This window comes from Sus scrofa, chromosome 14 (assembly GCF_054392235.1).
Source record: "Sus scrofa isolate SSC_HxYL_T2T_F1_AM1 chromosome 14, Sscrofa_HxYL_maternal_Yorkshire_Landrace_v2.0, whole genome shotgun sequence".
NCBI classification, from domain to species: Eukaryota; Metazoa; Chordata; class Mammalia; order Artiodactyla; family Suidae; genus Sus; species Sus scrofa.
In genome coordinates, this window is record NC_139396.1 from 28,897,191 (window position 1) to 28,920,031 (window position 22,841).

The 22,841-nt window shown below is 50.2% G+C and overlaps 1 protein-coding gene and 3 long non-coding RNA genes across 8 annotated transcripts in view; 3 read left to right on the forward strand and 1 right to left on the reverse strand.

Moving 5' to 3' along the window:
* Positions 1 to 22,841, forward strand: part of SLC25A37 (solute carrier family 25 member 37) — a 44,903-nt gene that overhangs the window by 8,936 nt on the left and 13,126 nt on the right. The gene's annotated exons all lie outside the window — the stretch shown is intronic.
* On the forward strand, positions 1,655 to 8,483 carry LOC146396450 (uncharacterized). Its single transcript, XR_014828344.1, has 2 exons — positions 1,655 to 7,002; positions 8,292 to 8,483. It is a non-coding gene; the product is annotated as an uncharacterized LOC146396450 (long non-coding RNA).
* LOC146396451 (uncharacterized) lies at positions 7,924 to 17,049 on the reverse strand. The gene is made up of 2 exons (XR_014828345.1): positions 11,898 to 17,049; positions 7,924 to 10,973 (listed from the first exon to the last, which is right to left on the reverse strand). It is a non-coding gene; the product is annotated as an uncharacterized LOC146396451 (long non-coding RNA).
* Positions 14,238 to 22,576, forward strand: LOC146396452 (uncharacterized). The gene is made up of 2 exons (XR_014828343.1): positions 14,238 to 18,920; positions 21,277 to 22,576. It is a non-coding gene; the product is annotated as an uncharacterized LOC146396452 (long non-coding RNA).

The window sequence follows — 22,841 nt, forward strand, 5'->3', positions numbered from 1 at the left end:
CTCATTTGAATGTCAGCTCCCAGTGGGCAAGAGTTTTTTTCTTTTTTGTTCTCTGGTGTGTTCCCATTGCCAGAAACCGTACCCAGCACACAGTAGATGTATTTGTTGAATGAATTCCCGCAAATCCTTCCTAGCTGGTCCTGCTCACTCCCACCTCAGCCCTCCAGCAGTTTTTTTTTCCTTTAATAGGGAACAGTAACAGTACTCACTCTGCCTACCTTTCAGAGCGAAATATTGCATCTTAGAAGAAAATGTAGCCAGGTTTGTAGTGAACACTTAAACTGCATAAAGCTCTCTTTAGGTGCCAGGTTGTGATATTTATTATCAAACTGGGATCGTGTTAAAGGGTAAAAGGTTAGCTGATTGGAATGGAAAATGCAGCCTGTTCTCCACGGTGAAGCAGAGCCTGTGAGAGGTTGGAGGGGGCTGAGGGGCAGCCCATGATCTCAGGTCACATCTGGTGGCGTCTCCCTGCCTGGCCCTCCCCTCGCTTGTCCCTGTTGTCTTCAGAATAAAACCTGGACCTCGAGCAGCGGGCTGCAGGCACCCAGACCCTCTTCCCCTCTGACTTACCCACCAGAGACATGTAAAGGTTTTTTATGACTCTTGGTTGAATGAATGAAGTTGTTTCAAAGTGATGTGTGTGTGTGGTGGTGGTGGGGGGGGCTGCTTTAAAACCTGCTGTTAAACAAGTGCTGGTTTTTATTTTGTTTTGTTTAACATTGTTTGGAATCCCTCACATGTCCTGGCTACAGACAGACTTTCTCAGCCCTTTCGTTTGTCCCTTCTTTGGGTGGTAGGACCCACAAGCCCCAGCTCCATCCCGCTGCGGCTATTAATTCATCTGGCCACCCACTTCATTCATTCCGCACTTACTGAGCGCCCTCCCTAGACCAGGCAACCAAAATAAGTCCTGGCCCCTCTTCCCAGAGCCTGCTCCCTATAATTAGACCCTGAACTTAGGTGACAGGACCTGCTCCCTTTGAAGAGAAGAATGGCTCTGCTTCTTGTTTACTTTTGAATGGGGTGTGTGGCCTCTGGAGGGCGCAGGCTGCCATGTTGAAGGGCTGGGGCGTGTTCCCAGGGCATCTTTGCCGGGTACTCTTGAATTGGCTCCTTCCCAGGCTGAAGACAGTGGCCCTCAGTTGCTCTGCCCCTGCTCCCCCCCACCCCTTCCTATTCCTCACCCCTGTGCTTGTTAGTCATTCTGGAAGCTGAAATTGGCTCACAGAAGGTGTCTTTGAGAACCTCTCCCCCACCCTACCGGTAATCCCAGACCGCCGGGAAGGACCGTTGTCTGGTCACCAAGAGGTGTTAGGGTTTCACATTTGTGCTTTTCTCTCCAAAGAGAAAACAAAACATGTTGAAATAGAGTGAAATCCCAGCAGAAGCTTGGTTGAAGCAAGAGTTGCATAACAGGTTTAGGAAACGTCTGGCCACTGTGGGTCAGGATGGGGGACTGCAGCTTTGTGTCACTCAGAGGGTGTCCTCTGGGGTCACCAGCCTCCAGATGCATCCCGCACCTCCTGCGAGAGACTCGGAAAGACCCAGAGGTCTGGTGGCAAAAGCCCCTGATGGATCTCTCATTGTAACGACAGCCTTTGTTCTCTGGCACTGCCGTAAAGGTAGAGGCTGCCATGACAGGGGCTAGGGAGGGTGTGTGTGTGTGTGTGTGTGTGTGTGTGTGTGTGTGTGCACGCACCAGGCTTCTGTTGGTGTTGATGCCCTAGAAAGGGTGCAGGCCTCACAAATTTAAGTCCCAGTCCTGCCGTTAACCCGTTTTGAAACCTTGGGTCAGTTATTTCTCTGGGTTGGTGTCTCCTTGTCTAATAGACTATTATTACTAGTTGCCAAGACTGACATCATTGGCTTCCTACTTGACTGGACTGTTGAGAAGCTCAAGTGGGAGGGATCACGTTTGTGGGCGGCTTTTGTAAACCTTGACATGCCCAGCTAATGACAGATCATATCAGAAGCAATATGCTCAATGATTAAGTAGAGCCGTTCAGGTTAACAGCACAGGCTCTGGGGTTAGACTGCCTGGGCTGGCACCTGGACAAGTTCCTGAAACCTCTCTGTGCCTTAGTCTTCTCATCTGTGAAATGGGGATAAAAGAGTATGCACCACACCATGTTGCTGTGAGAATTACTTATGATATACCTACACCTAGAGTGTTAAGAATTGTATCAGGCACCTGGTAAGCACTCACATAAAATTAGCTCCTATTATTATTTCTGAAAGTGTTATTACTTGAATACCTGGTTATGCTTGTATGTTGCTGTTGTAATTGTATATGATGATATTTTTGTTTTGTTTCAACCTATATTCTTCTGTCATTCGGTCCTATTAACTCTCCTTTAAAGATGGGAAAAGGCATGTGCAATTTCTCATTTCATAGCTGAGAAAGTTGAACTTCAGAACAGTAATCTGCCCTGGGACTCCGGCCTCTTTCTGCTGTATCAGAGCTGAAGGGGGAGAGTCGAGGAAAGGAATCAGGTGGGAGGAGGTGAGTGAGGTGCTGGGTGCAGACTCAGATGTTAGTGACAGTAGAGCCCTTGAGTGTTCTGAGAGGACATGATGGGGCCCTAGCTGCATTCTTGGGAGGGAGAAACTGGAGAGAAGGGAGCGCCAGCAGGAAATCAAGATGTGGCATGGGACTCGGGGCTCTAACGTATAGGTAGGAGTTCCTTGGCCAACTACTCCAGTAGGTAGGGTAAGGAGATGATGACAAATGGTTGTTGCCAGAGGATATTTTTGGTACTGTCTGGCTTCTCTCTCTGGAGCAAACTGCAGCTGCTATGGCACATTCTCATTTCAGCCGTGAGTCAAAGTTGGACTCACAATGCTAATCTGAATTTGGATTGGCCTGAGGAGTCCTTTCCAGAACACAGCCTAGAAATGGCCTCTTGGGAAGAGCACTACGTCATAGTTCCTTGGTCTTCCAGGGCTGCAGTTTTCTTTTCTTAAATAAGGGAGAACAACAATGCCTGTCTTGGCCTCCCTTTCAAGTCTACTTAATACGTCTGGTAAGAAAATACAGCCAGGTTTGCAGTGAAAAAACCTTTATACCATTTAAAAAGTATAAAGCTCTACGCAGGTGCTAGGTTGTGGTATTTATTATCAAGCTGGGATCCTGTTAAAGGGGTAAGGTTAGCTCACTGGAATGGAAAATACAGGCTCTGGTTCCAGCCACTGCAGGATTTGCCGCAGCTGCGTGGCCTTGGGGACTTAACCTCTCTTCTTACACAGAGTCTCCCATCTGTTGGATAAAGACCAAGGTGGCCGTCTGCTGCCATCTCTTGAGCTGGCTAATGAGGAAGAGCCAATTACACTCCTAGCGTGCTCAGAAATGCATTTAAAATTGATGATGCAGGACCAGCCGTGAGAGGGGCTGCGTATGGCCTCTGTGATTAAGGCCAGTGATTAAGGCCACCTTCAGGGCGTGAGGGCCCCATTCATCTCCGCAAGGTTATCACTTTATAGGTTTCACAGTATCACTTGGACTTTCCAGGTGAGTCTGCCTCTTTGAGTGGCAGGCAGTTGGGGCTGGGGACTAGGGAAGGTGGCTCATCCTCCTGCAGCCTGTCTCTTTATTGGCCGATGCTCTTTCCCAGCTTGGTCTCCCCTGTCTCTGCCTTGGTTGCTCACGGCCACTGACACAGAAAAGCAAGAGGGGGAAGGAAATAGGACACACATGCTTTTGTCTTGGGGTCCCCGATTCTCCTTTCCTCATGCTGCCGATATGGAGGGTCTTGCCGGCACCTTGCTTTGCCTTGGGCCTGGCAGTCACTGTGGAAGGTGGAGGGTGGGCGCTTGTAGCTGCAGGAAGCTCGCTGGCCAGGCTTGCTGGGAATACGCTGGGCACTGCCTCTGCCTTGCAGTGGGCTACTCCGCTCCCCTGGAATAGAGGCTGTCCCATGAGTGTCTCGACCCTGTCTCCAGCCTGGATTAAAGGAGCGAGCAGTTGACTGATGAGCTGATCGGAGACGCCTGAGCTGAGAAATGGGAGGGAAGCCTTTCTACAGGAAAGAAGACAACAGCGCATGTACCTGAGTGAGAGGGTGGAAGGGCCAACCTGGGGTGTGTCATTGACCAGAGAACCAAGCCCGTTTCTTTCCTTAGCCTCTGTTTCCACACTTCTTTGCTAAATGTCAGCTTATGGGAGCCTGATTCATAGAACCCTGTCTACCGAGGAAAGGGTTAAAAGGCATTTGAAAAAGTGCAGCTTCATCTCCTGGATTTCATGGCATGACTGAGGAGTGGGAGCATATGGGTATGACCACGTGTGCCAGGCACGGGGCGGGGGTGCGGCTGGGGCTGGGAGGCTTGACACGTCCAAGGTCTCTCCCCACAGAAGAACCCTGTCCCCCAGGGACAAAACTATTGAGGAATCCTTCTTGGAAGGGGTGATGAGCCTGTCCTCATGGAAACGGAACCTCTTTGGGAGAGGTCAGGAAAGGGCCCCTTGAAGAAATAATACCCCAATATTATTATAATATCCAGGCTGAAGGAGATGGAGATGTTAGAACAGAGCTGTATGATTCTGTCCCCTAGAACGTCGCGGCCTGTCCCCAAGGTGCCCAGCCATTGTCAGACACCTCTACCCTCCCCTGATATGCTCATTTTGGGGTCCTTCTCTGAGCCTTCTGACCACAGAATCAGCTGAGAGAGTTTTTGCGGTTTGGGGTCACACTGGGGCCTCCAGGTGGGACCTGCCCCCCCATTCTGAAATTTCTTCTTCTCTGCCCCCTCGTGTGCTGACACTTTCATTCCCTGTTTGTCCGCCAAGTGACTGCCTGGTGGCTTCTAGGGTAGCTGAGCCGCCTCCCTGGGTGGGGACTTTCCCTGCAGAGCTGAAGCCCAGAGGAGGGTGAAGACACGGAGGGAGGGAAGCTGTCATGTCGAAGGCATTTCTGCTCGTAATTGGCTCATAATTGATGGGCCGCTTGAGTGGCAAATGCCAGCTGGAACAGCAGCCAAGTAAGTAGCTAAAAATTAAATGCCGTCACGTGACTTGTCCAGGTTTGGGGTTTGCCAGAGTGACCTTTACCAGCCTAGGTCACAGTGTGTAGGGAGACATGACAAACAGTCTAGGTGACCACTGTGCTGTCCAAAGGACAGGGTTGATCTGGAGCCCGATACAGGGACCTGTGCTCGACACTCAGGTTCCTGTCTCATTCCTTGTCGCTTTTTAAAGGCCGCTAAGGAGTTCCCATCGTGGCTCAGTGGTTAGTGAACCCGACTAGCATCCAAGAAGATGCAGGTTCGATCCCTGACTTTGCTCCATGGGTTAAGGCCGGCAGCTTCAGCTCCGATTGGACCCCCAGCCTAGGAACCTCCGTATGCTGAGGTGCAGCCCTAAAAAGACCAAAATAAATAAATAAAGGCTGCTGAATAACTGGACATGTTTTCCCTGCTGTTTCCTTTGAGCCCTTCTCTTTCCCGTGGATCCTCCTATACAAGCCGAAGGTTCAGTTCCCAGGCTTGTGCATTAACCCTCGGTGATTCTGATAAAGGCCGGAAACTGGGCTTTGGGGGATTTTCCTCCTGGTGCCTATATTAGTCCAGGTTCAGACAGAAGCTCCTGGATCTTGCAGCTTCAAAAAGCTGAGTTTGGTTTTCTCCAAAAGGCCAGTTGGGTGACACGGGCAAGAACTGGCTGACCCCAAGGCCATCCCTCTCTTTCTGTGTCTGCGGATTCCCCAGGCACAGGACATCTTTGGTACTGAGTCAGTTTGCTGGGTGTTTTGAAGGAGGACATGTGTGGGCCTTTAAAGTGTCTTTAGACAATGCTGAGCTGTTCCCCAAAGAAACCGTCGGGAGAGAAGCCAAGATTTGATCTGGTTGAAGTTACGCCATAGTGAGTGCTGTTGGGATAGGAGTTCTCAGTGAAAGGGTTAAAAGCTGAACGGGTGAAAGATGGGAGCACTCTCTTGCAGGGTAATTGTGCTTAAAAATGGTTTTTCCTTGAATCTTGGCTTCGTATAGACAATCACTGGATTAATGAACATGAATTTATGCTGGCCAGGAAGCATAAAGCGTTAAATGAACTTATTTCAACAAGGACTAAAGATTTACAGTTAGTCCTCGGAGCATCCAGAATATCAGCCTCAGAGATGACTTACTATTGTAAAAACAATAGAATAACAATAAGGAATACGCTGACACGTTCAGAGTGACTTCTAGCTCTGTCTTTGTCCCCCTAAAAGTCTTTCAAGTTTCAGAAGGAGGAGGAAGGAGTTGACACTGCAGTTTGTCCCAGGGGTGTCTGTATGGTGTGGATTTTTGATGGTTCCATTTATCCTGGGAATTAGGGCTGTTCCCTCTAGAGGCTTCTGAGAGTGGGCCGGCCGGTGACGATTCCTGGGTCAGAATTCTCTTTTTAACTTTCCCTCAAATAGCTCTTCCAAGAATCTTTCATAGTTTCTGATCATCGGATAGGAACAAGGTTTCTGAAATTCTCTTTCAGTCCCTAAAAAACGAAAGTTAACTACAAAGCTGGGTTTTTGCTAGAAGTTGCTTTAAATTGGAAACAGATTTCTGATCCTCCCTGAGCAGGCGGAGTTTAAGGGACAGGGAGAACCTTTGTCAACCCTGAACTTGAGCGTGGAGGGCAGGGAATGAAATGAGGAGAAGCACTGCAAAATGGAGCCTTCCTCTGGACACACACACACAATGTTTATATTTGCATGTTAGGGTGACTTGTAATTCGCTTAAGATGACCAGAAGCCCGCCAACTTGAAGGGCTCTGGGAAAACACTTGGAGTCTCCGAATTTCACTTTTCCTCATCTGTAAAATGACAAGATGGAACTACAACTACCTGGTCTCTTAAGCTTCCAGTTATAAAATTTCCACTCCTTATTCACAAGGGCGATAGACCTTTGGGCACTGTCTTTGTTTTGGAATATAAAGTATAGACTTATAAGCACTTCATCTTTAAGGTGGAAGCTGGGGGAGTTTGCCATTGTGGCTCTGCAGGTTAAGAGCCAGACATAATGTCTGTGAGGTTGCGGGTTCGATCCCTGGCCTTGCTCAGTGGGTTAAGGATCTGGCATTGCCACAAGCTGTGGTGTAGGTTGCAGATGCAGCTCGGATCTGGCACAGCTATGGCTGTGGCGTAGGCTGCAGCTCCAAGCTGACCCCTAACCTGGGAAATTTCACATGACAGAGTGCGGCCCTAAAAAGCCAAAAAAAAAAAAAAAAAAAAAAAAAAAAGGTGGAAGCTAGTAATTCCACTGGGGGGCTAAGGATGAGAGGGGCTAGATGCCCACATACCATTTGGAGCCCCTTATCGCAGAGTACCTGCTGAGAAATTGTATTTATGTAATTTACTTAAAACCTCCAACTGCAACATTTACAGACTACAAACCATTCATTCAGACAATTCCAGAAATGCTGAATGGCCACAGCCCCACCCTGGAATCAAGGGGAGCCATATAGCAGTTGCTTCTGGAAGCCTCTGTTTATAGCTCTGTGACTCCTTCCTGCTGGGGACCTTTTACGAGCTCACTACCAGGAAGCTGAGTCATCAAGGGGTCAGACGGCATAGCCAGGGTCACCCAGTGTTGCCAGTAGCAGGGATGGGATGAGCCCAGATGGCCTGGGCATTTTGGGGGAGTGCTGGCAGGAGCCGCCGGGTGAGGGGGACTTCCCTTCACCTTGGGAGACGTGCTGCAGACACTCGCCTCACCGTGATGGGAACCCCATCACCCCCTGTGGCTCGTGCTCCCTTTCAGATTCCACAGTAAGAAACCTTCTCCTCTTTCTTCCTCCCCTTCCTTCTCCTCCATTCATGAATCCGAGGCAGGAGGTCAGGACCAAACAGACTGAAATGACCCCCTCTCTGCCACGGTTTGCTGGGCTCAGCATGGGCTGTGCCGTGCCTCTGGTTCTCACCCAGCTGCAGTGACACCACCTCCCCCAGGGCCTCTGTTCACACCCCACTGGCCACTGCCTGGGCCCCCAGGTGGCCCCCTTTTCCCAGGCTTCTCCTGCGTGAACTCCCTCCCCCAGGCTTCTGGTCTCTGCTTCCAAGTCACATCCAGGGCCCTGCCCCAAATCTAACCCCTTCCCCCCCACCTCAAACACCCCCTGTCATAGTACCTTCACCTTCACTTCAGGACATTTAGAGTTTGTGGCCACATCTGTGGCATATGGAAGTTCCGGGGCTAGGGGTTGAATTGGAGCTGCATCTGCCAGCTTATACCACAGCCATTTCAACACCGGATCCAAACCACATCTGTGTCCTACGCCACTGCTTGCCGCAACACCAGATCCTTAATCCACTGAGCAAGGCCAGGGATCAAACCCACATCTTCATAAGTGACTAGATATAGTTCCCTGTGCTATGCAGCAGGATCTTATGGCTTATCCATTCCAAAGGCAACTGGGTCACCTTGCTGTACAGTAGAAAATTGACAGAGCCCTGTAATCCAGCTAAAATGGAAAAAATAAACATCATTTGAAATAAATAAAAAAAAAACCACCACCGCATCTTCATGGATACTAGTCCGGTTCTTAACCTGCTGAGCCTCAGTGGGAGCTCCTGTAATTCTTTGTTTAGTTTGCTCTTCCCCTCCCCTTCTAGACTGTAACCTCCTTGAAGACAAGAACTCTCTGCCTGCCCCGTGGTCCCCAGCTCCTCTGCTCCCCTAGCAGCGCACTGTTTATCAGTAGGCAGAACGTTTTGGTAGAATGAGCCTGTTTCACCACCGTGAGACCCTGTGGACCTGCCATCACTCATCCCTGGCACCAACCTCCCTCTCTCCTTTCTGGAAACCTTTCAGTTGGCTTTGGCTTAAATCATATGCCTGAGCTCTTTGTTTCCAGGATGTGGGTTTTGGTTGGCATGAAACCTCACCCACGATGGAAGGTTCCTGCCATTCTCCTCAGCATCCAGGGAAACTCAAGAATAGCTCCCTCTAAACTTAGGAAATACTTTGTACATGCAAAAAGTTGTACGTACAGGTAGATTTTGGAGGCTGAGAGGTGAGTCTTTAGGATGACACCTTTGGTGCCGTTCCCCCGAAACCCTTAGAACACCAAGCCTGGTGTTTCATCATCTTTCTCTGTTAGTGCTTGGTGGGTGGGTGAAGAAAGCAGGAGAGTATCCCCTCCAGCTATGACCCTGCCCCGCCTGCATGTAAATCACCCAGCATCACGGAGATGATGTGACAGCCGTGTTCGTGGGAAGTCTGGTTTCTGTAACATCTGGGAAATTTACCCGGGACCCCTGCTTAGACCTCTCATGTTCCCTGAACTCTGGAGCTTGGCTTTCCTGGGGCTCGCACCCTGGGCTCTTACCCTGTGTGTTAGACCCAGAAAATGTGAGATGCGTCATGCTGTGGTACACAGATCTTCAGCCAGCAGATAGCCTTTTGGGGAGGAGAGAGCCTCCAGGGCTTGAAGTGCCTGCTGTGTGTATGCCTGTGGATGAAATGTAGCATGCCTCTGAGTCCTTGGCCATCAGTTATGGAGTGCCTGTCCTGTTAAAGCACGGTGCTGGCACTGAGATCACACCGGGTCAGGCTGCCCCATCCTTTTTGGGTTTCTCTTAGACTTTCATGGGAGACAGGCATGCAGATGCACCACCTGATATAATTATAAGTAGAGGGATGAGCAAGAGAAGGCTGGCGACAGGGCAGCTCTGTAAAGGCTTTTTTTTTTTTTTTTGCCGTGGATAATAGGCTAATAGTGGGGCATGCTTTAGAAGGTGTGGCCTCTGTGGAGGGCGTGGAGACTGGTCTTGCAGAAGCTGGCAGGACCGCACTTGACTTGGTGACCATGCATGAGGCTTGCGAGGTGCCCGGCTCCCTAAGCCTGTCCAGGGTGGATTCTAGGAGAGCTGGCACCCTTGGCATGTGGAGGACCCCTTCCGTTCCCGGGCTCTGATGGAAAAGTAGAGCCTTAGAACCACCAGCATCGTCCCCCAGTCTCTCACATACAAACGTTTGGCTGGTTTTCGGCAGCTCCCTCCACACCTGAGCAGGTGGGGTACTGTTTCCTGGCACAGTATCTTTTGGGCTGGCATGGGACTGGTGTATACTGGACAGAGAAGCACTGCGTCATTGGGACTGGGGACCGGCATGTGGAAGAGGATGAAGAGCCCAACTCTGCCTTGCAAGCCTTATGCCTTCCATAAAGCTCTGCCTTCCATCCAAGAGCCCGTGGGCTGAACTTCCAGGTGCTTCCTTCCAAGGCAGGCTCTGGAGCCAGGGGTGTCGCTGTGTCCAGGGCATTTTGCTATGTTCCTGAGACCCCTCGCTGCCTTTACCCAAAACAGACAAACCCACAGCTGCTGTCCCAGATGTTCAGGGAAAGCTCAGGGAACCCATTGGACTGTGTGACAGGATTTCAGAAATGCATGTGGAGTGAGCTGTTGCTTAGATTGAGGATTTTTTAAAATTGTGGTTAAAAGGCACAAAACATAAAACTTGCCATCTGCACTTCTTTCCAGTGCACAGTTCAATAGTGTGTAAAGTACGTGGACGTTGTTGTACAACTGCCACAACCGTCTACCTCCAGAATTTTTCTCATCTTGGAAAACTGCAACTCTGTCCCCATTAAACAACTCCCCTTCGCCCCCAGTCTCCTGGCAAGCACCATTCTTATCTGTCCCTTAGCCTTCAACTGTTCCAGGTACTTCAGTGAAGTAGAATCATGCAGTATTTGTCTTTTTGTGACTGGCTTATTTCACTAAGCTTAATGCCTTCAAGGTTCATCCATGGAGCAGGTGTCAGAATTTCTTTCCTTTTTAAGGCTAATACTCCATTGCACGCACCTTTTCTTTACCCATTCATCCACCAGTGGCCACTTGGGTTGCTTCCACCTCTTGGCTGCTGTGAATAACACTGGTATAAACATGGGTGTGCAAATCCCTCTCTGAGACCTTGCTTTCAATGCTTTGGGTTATATACCCAGCAGTGGGATTGCTAGATTGTGTGCTAATTCTCTTTTTAAATTTTTTTAGGAACTTCCATATGGTGGTTTTCCATAGGGGCTGCAGCATTTTACACTCCCACTAACAATGGACAAAGGTTCTAATCTCTGCTGGAATTTTTTTTTTTTTCTTGTCTTTTTAGGGCTGCACCCTTGGCGTATGGAAGTTCCTAGGCTAGGGGTCAAATTGGAGCTGGAGCTGTCAGCCTACACCACAGCCACAGCAATGCCAGGTCTTGGCCGCGTCTGTGACCTACACCACAGGTCATGGCAACACTGGATCCTTAACCCACTGAGCAGGGCCAGGGATGGAACCTTTGTCCTCATGGATACTAGTTGGGTTCATTACCACTGAGTCACGATGAGTACTCCTTTGCTGGAATTCTTTTATACAGGTGTTCCCCCTTCCCCCCACCACCTGAGGCATGCAGAAGTTCCCAGGCTAGGGACCAAACTCATGCCACAGCAGTGACAATGCTGAATCCTTAACTGCCAAGCCACCAGGGAAATCCTATACGGGTGTTTTTAAGCTGCAAATAGTCCTGATGTATAGTAGTGTAGAATTACCTTGCCCCCAATAAAACTCATGCCCACACATTTGTCTTTCAAAGACCTCTCCACTGGTTTTAGAGTTTAGCATTTTAGAGACTAAAAAGGACCTCCTTAAGGACAATAATAGTAACTCCATTTCCTCACTGGACAAATATTTGCAGTTGTAACAGGAGGGTGAACAAAACAAAGGAAATCTCAGGAGTTCCCGTCATGGCTCAGCGGTTAACGATCCTGACTAGGATCCATGAGGATTTGGGTTCGATCCCCGGCCTCACTCAGTGGGTTAAGGATCCGGTGTTGCCGTGAGCTGTGGTGTAGGTCGCAGACGCGGCTCGGATCTGGCGTTGCTGTGGCTGTGGTGTGAGCCAGCATCTGCAGCTCCTATTCCACCTCTAACGTGGGGAACTTCCATATGCTGCAGGTGCGGCCCTGAAAAAAAAAGCAAAAAATAACCCCCCCAAACCCAAAAAACAAACAAACAAAAAAACCCAAGGCAAACAAAGGAAATCTCCTGCCTGTTGTGTTGATGCCCAGCTAGGTGAACTGGTTGCTCAGAGGCCCTCAGGGATGTGGTGGCAATGCTGGATGGGAGTTAAGGTCTTCTGACTCATGGAACAGGGCTCTCTCCATTCTGTCATGCTCACATTTAGGAGCACATTTGGGGGGCTTGCCCCTGTTTGGGAAAGGGGGATACTCTTGGTGGAAACATCTATGCTTTGTGCATCACTGGATTTACCCCAGCATTGGAGGGACCTGAGAGCCTGCCCACACCCACACCCGCGGGTGGAGCATGGGAGAGGGAGCAGACCCCACATAGGGCCCCAAGCCCAGTCCTGTAGCTCAGCTTGGCTCTGCTGGCTGTTGCCCTGCCGTTTCAGAGGATGGCCCGTCCCTAAACATCAAGAGAGGGCCTTTCCCACTGTGGTGACTACCTGGGTGCCAATCAGCAGTGTCAGGGTGCCTTGGCACTTAAGAGCCCTGCCCGGCCCTAGCCCTGGACTTTAGCTTCGGTTAAAGGTCCCTAGAACTGCCTGGGCTCTGAACTTTCTGCAACGCTTTCATCTTGGACCTTTGCTCCGGTGTAAATCGACACTAGTGATTCCCCCCCCTTCCAGCTTTCCAAGTTTCCCTCGTTACATAATCAGGATTAATGTAAGCAGCGGGCTCCATTCATCGAGAAATGGGCAGTGAAGAAAGGTGAATGTAGAAGTGGGGTGGGTGGGAGGGACGGAGTCCCTGACAGGCTGTTGTGTGCAAAATCCTCCCACTTTCCTGGGCTTCCGGTTCTCTTCTGTCAAGAGGAGCAGCAAACGCCAGGGCTTCTGGGGCAGTTCTGACAATGACTCAGGTAGTCTGGTCCAGATATGCCCGGATGGGGGGTGGGGGAGGGGAGTGGCTTGCTTCCAACCAGGGCAGATCCTGGGGGCCTTGTTCTCCTCAAGGAGTTTCGAAAATCTTATGAGAGAATTAAAGTAAAAATAACATCTTCCTTGAGAATTTGCTATTTAACACCCTCCTCAAAAGCATAAATAGAAGCCTCAGTAGCTGGGCTTCTGAGATGGTAGGCAAAGGGCTCTTCATTCGTGATTTCCTTTAATCCTCAGAGACTAGGAGGCAGGTGCTAAAATGAGTCTCATGTCCAGATAAGGAAACAGGCTGGGAGAGACTGAGTCACTTGCCGAAGGAGCAAAGGTGTGAGGAGGAAGCCGCAGAGCTGGGATGGAAATCCAGCTAAGCGCAGGTGCTACCCCAAAGCCTGTTCTACCAGCTGTTGTGGGTCTGGACTCCAGGGGAAACAGTTTGTCCAGCCTCTTTCTGATCAGAGGGGTTGGGATGGGGGAGGGGGGGTCCATTCCTATCCCTTTATTACGAGGTTGTAGGAACTGTGGCCTGGAGTCCCCAGTGCCCCGAGGCTGGTATCTTCCTTCTGGGATGCTGGACTCTTCAGTGTGGTTTATGGCCCATGCTATTCTGTAATTTAATGATTCAGTTCAAACCTGTAATGAGGTCCATTGTGCCAAACAGCCATTTATGAGCAAGCAGGGAGAAATACCTACACCTCATAGGCAAGATTAAGCTAGTTTTGGAGGTCGTTCTTAATGATGTTTCAGAGCTGTTTGTGTTAACACAGGTGGTGGTTTAGAGAACATGCTTGCTGGAGCTCTTCTTAGAAAATTGCAGTGATGCTAACATGTACTGAGCACCTCCTGCACTGTACTTGGTGGTTAATGGGCTTATGTTTTCTCGCTTATTCATTGCAGGAAGCATGTGAGGTAGGGATTTTCACAGATGAGGGAACTGAAGTGCAAAGTAACTTCTCCAAATGTGTACAGATAAAAAACAGTGAGATGGTCACGGATGGGGCTGTGTTTGAGTCCTCAGGTCCTAATAGGCATCTGGCGTGTTGTCGGAGCTCCGTGTGTGATGGTTGAGTGGATGAATTGCAACCCCCAGAGACTGTCGGAGCACTGAGTGGGTGGGTGATTGAATTTATTTTTTTTAAGGGCTGCACCCGCGGCATATAGAAGTTCCCAGGCTAGGGGCTGAATTTGGAGCTGCAGCTGCCAGCCTACACCGTAGCCACAGCAATGAGGGATCCTTAACCCACTGAGCAAGGCCAGGGATCAAACCTGCATCCTCATCGATGCCAGTCAGGTTCTTAATCTGCTGAGTCACAACAGGAACTCCTGAATGGTTTCTTTGCGATTCTGTGATTGGGATTTTTGGCAAAATACAGTTAAAGGATGTTCAGACAGGCGGGGTCTGGGAGTTGGAGTGCTGTCTAGTGCTTGTGCCGTGGCGACCAGCTCTGGGAGCTTGGGCAAGTCACACAGCTGTTTCCTCCTCAGCCAAGCAGAGCTGGGGGTGAGCCGGATGGGTGGGCTTCTGAAATCAAGCTGGAGCCTAGAGGAAAGAGCCCCTCCACCCCTGTCCCATGCCCACCAGATGATGGCGGAGCTGCGGGGGCTGAAGTAGGGAGCAGAGGCATCTGGACTCTGCGTCTCCTGCGCACAGTAGGTGTACTGGTGCTCTGGGGCCGCCTCGAATGCTTCCAGGGCGCTTCCGTGTGGTCGCCTGTACTAGACATCGTTTTCAGGATGGCGCTGTGATGCTTCAGCCAGTTGACCTATGTGCCAGGAAAACACAACACTTTGGAGAGCGAGGTGTTTCTCCGGTCCTGCCTCTGACGTCTTGTCCATACTTGTAGGTGGGGTGTTTTTAAGCCAATGACACAGACAAGGCTGCTGAGTCAGGGGAGGCCCCGGGGAGGCCTGGTGAGTGAAATTCCTTCTTGAAAGCAGCCTGACCATTGGAACATTCTGCCTTTGCCTTTGACGGAGTGCCAGGCGTTCATCGGTCAGGCTGACCTTCCTGCCCACAACCTGGGTGGGCAAAGGGGTCAAGCTCTGTTCAAGAAGAGAGAGGGCTTCGTATGGAACCAGCTACTATTACCCAGTTGTGTTTGAGCCCAGGGTCCAGGCTGACAGCCAGAGTTGGGAAACAGTGATGCTCTGTGACCTTCAGCGGGGATCGGGCTCTGACTGCCTGTACTTACTGAATGTGGGCTGCACATAGACCCTCGCAGGAGCTGTGTGGACTTAAGCAGCAAGGGTTTAAGTGACTTTGATGTTTCTGGGCCACTTCCTCTTTAAAAGATCGGGCATATGAGGTGATGTGCCTGTGACTTCATGTGGTCCTAGAAGCAGAGCACATCAGGGACCAGAGAGAAGCTGGAGGTCATCAGTGACCCTTCCAGTCCATCTTTTCATGAGCTGTTGTGTAGCCTGGTGGTTAAGGACATGGTTCTGGAGCCAGACCCTGTGGTGACCTTGGGGCAGGTTGCTTATCCCCCCTGTGCCTCAGTTTCCTTGTTTGTAAAATGAGGATAGTTAGCTGCTAAGGTCACTGTTTCATTATTATAATGTTTTGTGACAAGGCATTGGGGCTCAGAGAAGCAAGTCGATGTCCCTAAGGCCACACAGTCCTTCGTGCCAGATGTGGGGTTAGAACATAGGACCTCAGACCTTGCTTGTCTGACTCGAGCTGGGCAAGGTGGGAGTGACCAGTGGTCCAGGCATCCCCTCCAGCCCAGTGCTCTCTTCACCCTCTCTGTCTTCCAGCGAGGTCTCCAGTCCCACCCATGAAATTCCAACCCTCTTACCTGGAATCTTGGGAATTTGCCCACCTGTAGAGCAGAGATCATTTAATCCTTAGGGCGGGCCACCAGCTAGGTGCTCTGAGTGTCCCAGGTACACTGGACCTGAGCCAGGTACCGATGCTTTCAACCCTCCCAACTCTTGCTAAGGAATTTTCTAGAGAAGGGGAGGCGTGACCAGGTTTGGGCCCCAGGATAAAGGCATGGCATCCTTGGAGCCACGGGCAAGGGGGGGCGGGGAGGGAGGCCTCCGTGGTATGTGCTGTTACGATGCTCTTGCAGCTCCAGAGAGAGCCACCAGCCTGTACCGAGAGCCGGTGGGGAGGGCTCGGGTTGCACAGGCCTGATCCCTTCTCCCAGATTCGGGAGACATCCTGCTTTCTGTGCGGCTCCTCGTAGCTGCTTCGTCAGGTGTGGTACGTAACCATGGAAAACACCTGACTGTACAGTAAATTCCAAACACCTCAGCAAGCTGTTCAGTCAGGGCCTCCCATAGTCCAGCCCCAACCTGCCTTTTGCCCCAGCAAACATGTATCCATCACCTAAGCTTCAACCACCCTCCTGAGTCCAGGACTCCTCCTCTATTCGAGCTGTAGAGCTTCATCCCCTGCACACATGCCCTCCAGCCAGACCCTCCTCCATCCCCAAACCCACCAGCACCTGCACATCCCCCTCCTCTGTCTGCTCTGTTTGCATTTCTTTTTTCAATCAAAGTCAGACATGCATATAGTCAAAAAAATCAAATAGTATGGCAGGGACCGTATTGACAGCTCCATTTCTTGCCACTTGAAATACCGCCCCTGTTTCCACTGAGCTGCAGCTCAGGCGGCCCCTGTGCTAACCCTTTGCAGGTTGGATGTGCCTGCTCCCAAGAGAAGTGGTGTTTGGTGCCGTGGCTTCTTCCCTGGGAAGCCAAGGAACTTGGTTTGGGTTGTCTTGGTGGAATTTGTATTTTCTTTTTTCTTTTGGTCTTTTTGTCCTTTTAGGGATAAGGCCGCAGCATATGGAGGTTCCCCAGGCTAGGGGCCCAATCGGAGCCGTAGCCGCTGGCCTACACCACAGCCACAGCAACGCCAGATCCGAGCCGTGTCTGCGACCTACACCACAGCTCACGGCAATGCCGGATCCCCGACCCACTCAGTGAGGCCACAGATCGAACCCGTGTCCTCATGGATGCTAGTCGGGTTCGCTAACCACTGAGCCATGACGGGAACTCTAGGAGTTTGTATTTTCAACTGAATGTATGATGGAAGCTCTTCACTTAGTCCTTTTTTTTGTTAGCCACACCTGCAGCATATAGAAGTTCCTGGGCCAGGGATTGAATCCTAGCCACAACTTTGACCTATACCACAGCTGCAGCAGTGCCAGATCCTTAACCCAATGCACCACAGTGGGAACTCCAGTCTTTTTTTTTTTTATTGAAATACAGTTGATTTACAATATTGGGTTAGTTTCAAGTGTACGGCTATATACATTCAGTTATATATATATATATATTTTCCAGATTCTTTTCCATTATAGGTGATTACAAGATATTGAACATAGTTTTCTGTGCTATACAGTAAGTCCCTGTTGTTTATTTTATGTATAGTAGTGTGTATGTGTTAATCCCAAACTCTTAATGTATCCCTCCCCCTCTTTCCCCTTTGGTAACCATAAGTTTATTTTCTCTGTCCATAAGTCTCTTTCTATTTTGTAATTCACTTATTTGTATTATTTTTTCGATGCCACATGTAAGTGATGTCATCACTTAATCCCCTTGTCCCTAGAAGTATCAGTGCCCCCTAAGCTTGCCCCTAATTGGACACAAAGCTTTCAGGATTGTGTCTGGGGAGCACGGAAGACAGACGGCAGGGCTCCCTGGCAGTCCAGGCGCCGCGCTGCAGAGCAGCGTCCCAGGGTGGCTGGTCTGATGGGCAGGGCGAATGGGCCTTTTGTGAACATCGGGCCCCACGGGAAATAAGTGAAAAGGCGGAGCGTGCTTGAAGATTTGCTCTCCCATGTGTGAGCCCACTTCCTCCCACCCTCCCCCAGCCTCGGGGCCACCTGAAAACCCTGGGAGCTCTGGGGCTTCCTGTAAGCAAGGCAGGGACCTTGACGCAGGCCTGATTTAGCTGGGGGTGTGTTCTCCCCACCTCGCAGCTCTTTTCTGTCCAGCTTTTCTGCCTATTTTCCAACAAGCTGGCCCTTTGGCTGCTTTCCTATGTGGGTTCTCTGTAAGGGGCTTTCAGAGTGCAGGTGCTGGACCTCTTCTGCACCAGCCCACCACGTGCTCCTGAGGCAATCAATCTCCCAATAGCGCCCCCCCCCTCCCTTTTACGGGGGGGGGAAAGCAAAGACTGCTTTTGAGGAGTCATTTTTCTCTTGCTGGTTCCTAAACTTTAAGAGGATCAAGTTTTTCTTTTGATGCAAAAAGACAAAGGATATTCATTCTCCTCCCGTGTACACTCTACCAACTGGGCAGTTGTAATAAAAAAGATGCCATTTGCGATTTTGAACGTGGGAGTGAACTTTGATGTGCCTCAGAGTGCCTGGAACAGTGAGATTCCCCTTAAAGGATTTTCTGCATTGCTCCGTTCCTGGTTAATTGGTGGAGGGGGGCGAGTGAGGCTGGATGGTGTCCTCACGCCTCGTATTTTATGATTTCTGCAAGTGTTTTCAAAGGGCCAGGCCCTGATTGTTGGAAGAATCACCAGGAGTTCGTCCCCCTTAATGAGCATGATGAGGATGCAGGTTCTGTCCGAGTCAGGACGCTGGCTGTTTTGAACTCGGAGTGCTGAAAGTTTTACTGTGCGTTGGTTCCCTTGATGTGGTTTGGGTTTCTTTGCCGGTTGTGCGTGCCTTGTAAGGATCCTGGAAGGTGAGATAGGGCTTTCCAAGCCCTCGATGAGGTCTGTGGCTTTGCTCCGGAAGACAATCCTTTCCCCACAAAGCGCTGTGCCAAAAAAAGCCTCTCCCTGCTGGGCCTGCGTGGGAACCGGCTCCCTGGCTCCCGCCCCTGCCCTGGGCGGTGGAGGGATGGCAGCTGGAGCATCATCAGCAGACAGACCCCAGTGCGGCTCTGCGTGGTGCCGTGGATGGCCTTGCACCCATGGCTGGGAGCTGCAAGGCTTGGATAATAGGGTGGGGGCTGAAGTAGGGCCCTGCAGTCTGGCTCATGTATTTTACTGGGGTTCAACTTAGTGATGTCAGTGCTTCTAGGAAGTAGGGCGCAGGCAGGGGTGGGGGCGGGGAGTTACAGTCACCAATTTGATTTTTTTTTTTCTTTTTATGGTCGTACCCACGGCATATGGAAGTTCCCAGGCTAGGGGTTGAATCAGAGCTGTAGCTGTCAGCCTACACCATGCCAGATCTGAGCCCCATCTGTGACCTACACCACAGTTCACAGAAACGCTGGATCCTTAACCTACTGAGTGAGGCCAGGGATTGAACCTGCGTCCTCATGGATACTAGTCTGGCTTGTAACCCACTGAGCCACAATGGGAACTCCCGCTTGGTTTTTATTTTTCAGAAATGCAAAAAGAAAGGTTGGGAATCCCTAGCCATATCCAGGTCAGGGGGAGGGCAGTAGCCGAGCCATGCTGCAGGGGCTGGGGCCAGGCTGGGCTGTCCTCTTTGAGATCCCCAGGGAGGCCTGAGGGCTCCCTGCCAGTCTCGGCTTCCCCCTTCTTTTCTGGGTGGCCTATGTCTGTAGCTCTCGGGCGAGTCTCTTTCCCATTCTGGGCCCCAGGTTCCCGTCAGAAAAGGGGCCGAGCTAGATAATGCCCTCTGCCCAGCCCTTGCGGCTCCTGTTATACGATCCTTCAAGCTCCCCTGGGGCAGAACACACATTTTCCACTCCCCCACCCCACCCCCCTCAATAAGAGAACAGGCCTGTGGAGTTCCCATAATGGCTCAGTGGTTAATGAGCCTGACTAGCATGCATGAGGATGTGGGTTCGATCCCTGGCCTTGCTCAGTGGGTTAAGAATCCGGTGTTGCCGTGAGCTGTGGTGTAGGTCACAGAGGTGGCTCAGGTCCTGAGTTGCTGTGGCTGTGGTATAGGCATTGGCTACAGCTCCAACTCAACCCCTAGCCTGGGAACCTCCATATGCCGAGGGTGTGGCCCTAAAAAGACCAAAAAAAAAAAAAAAAAAAAAAAAAAAGGAACAGACCTACAAGGCGAGCTTGTACTGTTTTGTCTTAGCGGAGAATTTGAGGAAGGGGCTTGACCCCTCCAGTCTGGCCTTGCTGACAGCTGATGGAGCCAGTTCAGGCAGTTTCCTCCATCCTGCTCCTTCGAGAGCAACAGCAGTTATGCAAGTCCATGTGGGGTAAGGCCCCATCTCACACAGCACAGGGTCTGTCCTGCCCCCCTTCTGAGGCCTAGTCTTCCAGGCTTTTCCCTGCTGACCACTCTCTGCTGGGGCTGCCCGAGAGGGCCCTCTCACCCCTGGAGCTGATCTCTGAGCTTCTGCTTCCAGTGTCCCTGCTGGTGGCTGCAGCTGTGCTTTCTCAAGTGTGTCCTGCAAGGTGTAACTGGTTATTCAGTGAGAGAAGGCTTCCGTGGCCAAAGACGAACCTAGAAGAAGTGCACTGAAACAAAGCTCAACAGATTGCATTCCCGAGTCTGTAATGTGCTAATTAATGTACATTATGAATTTCCAAGAGGGGATAATTAAAATGCAAAGAATGCTAACTTATTATGAGGAAACAGGAGAGCTGTATAGCTAGGCAGGAACTGAAACCTTGGACGAGAATGGCAGTTGGTGAAACTCTGTGTCTGCATTTTCTTTTTGTTTTTCTCAAAATTTTAATTTCTGCCCTCTCTCTGTTCATCTTCATTCATTCATTTTTCTTTTCCTCCTCTCACTTTTTTTTTTTTTCTTTTTTTGACCGTCCTGCAGCATTTGGAGTTCCTGAGCCAGGGATCAGATCTGAGGCGAAGTTGCAGCCTACACCACAGCTGAGGCAACGCCAGATCCTTTAACCCACTGTGCTGGGCTAGGGATGGAACCTGTGTCCTGGTGCTGCAGGGTTGCTGCCAATCCCGTTGTGCTACAGCAGGAGGCCCACCCTGACCTTTTTTTAAAAATTGGGGTAAAAAACACATTTTAATAACATCAAATATACCCATCTTAACCATTTTTAAGTGTCCTAGTCCGTGGCGTCAAGTATGTTTATATTGTTATGTTACCATCATCAGCATCCATGCACAGAACCCTGTATCTTGCAAAGCTAAAATCCTACCCATTAAACAGTAACTCCCCATACTCCCCGTATCCCATCCCCCACCCCACCCCAGCCCGTGGCAACCACAGTCTGCTTTGTCTCTGAATTTAGGACCTCATATAAGTGGAATCATACACTGTCTTTCAGTGAGTGGCTTATTTCACTCACCATAACTTCCTAGGAGTTCAACTATGTTGTAGCCTGTACCAGAATTTCCTTTTTTTTTTTTTTTTTTTTTGGCTCTTTGTCTTTTTAGGGCCAAACCCCTGGCACATGGAGGTTCCCAGGCTAGGGGTCTAATCAGAGCTGTAGCCACCAGCCTACACCACAGCCACAGCAACTCGGGATCTGAGCCACTTCTGTGACCTACACCACAGCTCACGGCAACGCTGGATCCTTAACCTACTGAGCAAGGCCAGGGATCGAACCCACAACCTCATGGTTCCTGGTCAGATTCGTTTCCACTGCGCCACGCCGGGAACTCCCAGAATTTCCTTCTTTTTTAAGGTGAATAATATTCTACTGTGTGGGTGGACCACATTCTGCTTATCCATTCATCCATCAGTGGACACTCGTTGGTTCCCACATACCCCTCGTGTTTGCTCCTCCATCCACAGGCAGCTAGAAAATGCCCAGCCCTCAGTTGTACCTTTTACAGGCAGGCAGAGTCACAGAAAAAAAAACTACCTTGATTCTCTCCTCTCCAGCCCCATCACAGCTGCCTCACTCTCACCTGTCCACCTACAGTTTCTCTCACAACTCTATGGAACATACAGATGGGTGCCTCCTGTGATCTCTTCTGAGCTCCTTCCGCCAGCCCGTGCCCTTCTCCCCCTGCTCTCACACTTTCTTGGTTTATTTCCTGTCTCCTGGTGCCAAATCCTGAGTGGGTGCCCCCTGCAGGCAGATTGGAGAAGTGAAGGTGCTGCAGGTCTTAAAAGGCCCTGGCCCCTGACCTGGCTGCAGTGGCCGTGGTGGGCCGAGAGGGGGCTCCGTGCTCACGGGCTGCTTTCTTCTGTCCTGGACATGGACCACTGAATGTGGCCTGCCCTTGAGTAGTCCACCGCCCGAGGACAGACAAGTCCACTGAGTGTGCAGATCCCCATAGGAGGATGGTGTGTTTTAATTCAGTGTTTACTCCTGCCACCTCACTCATAATTTAAGGAAGGGGAGGTGAGAAATCAATCCCAAATTTCCCTTGTAAGTCTACACCCCCTACCCCCATGCCTTCACATACACAAGGAACAGGTAAAGCGGACAGGTATTGTTGACTGCCACCCCGAGCCAGGTGTTTCCCCAAGTCTCCTCCCTCATCTGCCAACAACTTGGGGATTAGACCACACCCCAAGATTAAGGAACCTGCTTGAGGTCCCAGAGCTGAGATTCAAACCGATGATGTCGGCGTGGATGGCTGTAAAGCCTTGGCACCACGTGCCCACTGCTTCCTGCCCGCTTTACAAACACTGCTTCCTCCCAGCCAGCCCTCTCCACTTCCTCACATAATAACCAAAGGGGAATCGATTACTGCCGAGGCTGCATGAAGAGCATTGTTAGAACGTATGGGGGACTTTATTTAGCAGTTCTCCAAACAAAGGGATGAGCAGAATCATCTGGGGAATTAAAAAAAAAAAAACAAGCCAGGCAGAAAAAGACAAATATCATTGTATGTAGAGTCCAAAACTCAAGGAAAAAAAGATATAAATCAACTTATTTACAAAATAGAAACAGACCTACAGACGTACAAAACAAATTTAAAGTTACCAAAGGGGAAAGGGGGGAGGATGGATAAATCAGGAGTTTGGGATTAACAGATTCATACTACTATATATTAAATAGATAACCAACAAGGACCTTACTCTACAGCACAAGGAACTATATGCAATATTTTGTAATAAGTTATAAGGGAAAAGAATCTGAAAAAAATGTATATATATATATATATATATGTATAGAACTGAATCACTTTGCTGTACACTTGAAGCTA